Below are 3,582 nucleotides of genomic sequence, written 5' to 3' on the forward strand. Positions count from 1 at the left end.
AAACAACTGTTTATTTGCACATGCAACATTAAACTATGTTATACATCTCTGTTTTCATTACAATATTGAACAGGATGAGTATTTGGAGTCTACAGTACTGCTTGCTCCATCTCCAGCAAAGATGAAAACATCCCGAGAAAAAGGACTCATTCACACAGCTTTCCTCATTTTACCACCTCGACACATTTTACACCGACAACACAGCATCTGGAGGACGTATATGATCCTCACCAGTGTTATTTATTGTTTTTCCTGTGTGTGTCTAATGATGATAAAAAAATTATAATTGATCAATTATACTTTGAAGGATAAAGCAAAACTACTATATTTACTATAAAGCTATCTAAACCAATAGCAGCTTCATAAGACTTAAGGTGGTTATCAAAGGGACTAACAAACAAATATAATGCATATGGGTTGACCTGTGAAAACATAATGTCCTGTTTTCATTTGTCAGTTACCAGTTAGGCTTTAGAAACATGATAAAGTTAAAGTGTATTTAAAAATATAGTTTGGAGAAATGTGTGAAAGTGGTCATGAATTTCAAGGGTTGAATGATTATAGTTAACTGTTTAAAAATATGTAGTTGTAGCCTACTAATGCTTTTATAAAATGCTCAAAATATATTTTAGATTACATCCTGTGATATCCAAGCCTTCTTTCTTTCTGTGTTTTCAAAGCTCCACACCAGTAGGTGGTGGTAAAGAAAACCGTGTAGGTACGCGTTAACACGTGATTTACGTGTTAACACGTGATTTACGTGTTAACACGTAGTGCGTGTTAACACGTGATTTACGCGTTAACACGTAGTGCGTGTTAACACGTATTTTTAACACGTTTTTGCCCTGTTGGCCTTCCATAGATACCACAGATCTGTCCAAATATGAGGGAAACTATATTCATTTGTAGGCCTACTGTGTAGCATTATTAGAGTAAGTTGGTCTAAATAATTTCCTTGTTGATTTTACATTAATACTATGATTTTACGTTTGAATAACCATTGTTTCAAAAATCATAAAAACAAATCTGATTCTAGTTATTACTAATACAAGCAACTTTTTATGGTTTTCTATATGCTTGTCTTTCACAGATTATTCACCCAGTGTTTATTCACAAGATTGACCGAAGCTTATTTAGATGACCAAATTATGAACATTGTGACCCACCCTGAGGCTGTAAGAGTGTGCCTGATGAGAGAATGCGTACTTGAAGCAGTTATAGGACTTAATATATTCAAGAAGACCAAGCGATCCTTATAGGACTACATGCAAAGCAATGTACTCCAGACCGCACAACTGGACATACAGGTACTTTTTAAAAAGCTCATTATTCTTCTTAACTTAAACATGCATGCTTATTCTTTCTACTATTGTCTGTTTTATTATTAGTAAACAGTTTTGTTTTAAATTGTTAAAACATCTTTATCCTTTTTCAGATTATATTTTTGTTAAAGATTTTTTATTATCTACATATCATGTCTGTGTTTATTTCAAGTGCAAACAGTAGAACTGTCACAAATGAATATATCTATGACTTTGCACCTGCACTTAATTTAGACATTTTTAAGCATTTTAGGTCAAAATCAGAGTGTAACTTTTACTTTTCATACTAAATGAAATATTCAGCCCCAAATAGCACTTGATTACAGAAGAGTTTTCACTTGTTAACCTGACCGATACAGCAACCATCACACCAAACATTCCAAAACCTGTTTCATTAGATAGAAACAATCAATGAATTTGGGCAACCAGTATCTGATTGAATACTATAGCTAAAAGTGTGTCACAGCTTTGTTCTGATCGGTTGGTTCTGTTTGTGTGTTTTGTACGCTGTGTGTTTTGTCATTGTTTTTTTTGACAGTTGGCCATGCACGTACCAGTCATTGTCTTAAGCCCAGGATACACTGCAAGATTTTTGCTTTCCTATAATATCATTACCTTATCACACTGTGCGACATGGATCATTTAAACTTGGGTACGACAAGCATGTAGACTGTATAATGATGACACCTCTCTCATAGGTTGTGACGACTGTGACTCCAGTTAAGTGCAATGTCACCAGCATGTGCTAGTGTTAAACAAATACTGGTACGCTGGTCGATATAGGACCACCGAAGAGCCACGATAACAGAAATTGCCACAAATGTTTCACGATGGTAATCTTTCGTTTGGGACCGCCAAAAATCATGCAGTGTATCCCAGGCTATATGCTCCCCTCCGTCTAGTCATCATCTCATTAATTATGAGATGCGCTGTCAGTGCTTTTTCTTTCTGACTCTTCTCTGTTCTCTCCAGATTGTGCCCTGATGCCATCTGCCCCGTTCTCCCAGCCTCATCTTCCCTCCCTATGCCTAGCTTCACATCGGTTGGCTCTTCTTTGGCTCTCTTCATCCCGTCTGCCTGCCTCGCTGCTCTCCCTGATAACATTTCCTGACTGATGCCTTGCACTCTGACTCTTTCTGCAAGGTGCCATTCTCAGCAGTGACTCAATTTAGTGCCACCCTGCTGCTTGGTGAGTCTCTGCATTCTGGAATTGAGATTTTCATTGCCCATTCAATAAACTGTTTTGTGCCTACAGTTGAGTCTGTGACTTTTTTTGACCAAGTGATGTAAGTAAGGTCTCAACTTTATACCTTTTAATATTGATTTCTAGTTACACAGTTGTCTTTATGATGGGCCTAGCATTTTTTTAGAGAGTCTGTATTTCTGTTTCCTATGTCAATACTACCTATTACAATGTTTTTGGTTGAAAACAATTATAGGCCTTTGTTGCCAATGTTTGTTGTTTATGGGTTTTATTAATAATCAAATATTAAATAAGATTCATTTATAACTGAGCAAAAAAATTAATCCTTTTGGAGTTTATATTCCATTATAATTTGCCTAATTCTTACTACAGTACATGTAATAAAGTTTTCTTTGTCATTTATGTTTTTACTACAGTACATTCTGATTGTATGAAGTTATAAGACTTAACAGTTTACAGGCTGTGATGTGCATTAGGCCTACATATACTAACATTCCTAGGTCATCCATTTCCCAGGGCAGCACAATAAACTTTACCATTTATGTGTTGCAGGCATTGCACTTCTGAGGTCATCACCATCTTTCTTCAGCCAACCAAAATGATTCTCACCAACCACCCCAGCTCTGCTAAGCTTGATGTTGGAGGTCTGCTGTTTTTGAAGCAGGGGACCACTGTCCATTAAAGGCTTCATAAACCATTTAACAAAATCACATAAGATAGGGTAGTTCATACTCCATGCGATGTGCCATACAATGGAAGGGCCATGTTCCTTATCACATCTGGATACTGCAAAGCTCCTGTCTCCTCAACAATTAACGAACTAATCAATTATTAAATGAAGAAATGCTATGTAAAAGCAAAGATATTTCTTCCTGTGGAATTTGAGTCTTACATTTAGTAATTACTGTTTTATGGCATAAATAAAAGTTAAATATTATATTATTTTAAAAGCATCATGTATCTTTTTTCATTCCTAATGTATTCTACTAGTAGTGTGTCAGGCACTTTAACCCTTATGAAAAAAGCCAAGGAAAATAGAGAGCATCATATCAAAAC

General features: G+C 35.8%; 1 long non-coding RNA gene across 1 annotated transcript; it reads left to right on the forward strand.

The window, feature by feature from the left end:
- Positions 1-916: 916 nt before the first annotated feature.
- Positions 917-3,582, forward strand: LOC141358827 (uncharacterized). Its single transcript, XR_012365285.1, has 4 exons — positions 917-932; positions 1,091-1,307; positions 2,295-2,511; positions 3,079-3,582. It is a non-coding gene; the product is annotated as an uncharacterized lncRNA (long non-coding RNA).

The sequence above is a fragment of the Misgurnus anguillicaudatus genome, chromosome 22, assembly GCF_027580225.2.
Source record: "Misgurnus anguillicaudatus chromosome 22, ASM2758022v2, whole genome shotgun sequence".
NCBI classification, from domain to species: domain Eukaryota; kingdom Metazoa; phylum Chordata; class Actinopteri; order Cypriniformes; family Cobitidae; genus Misgurnus; species Misgurnus anguillicaudatus.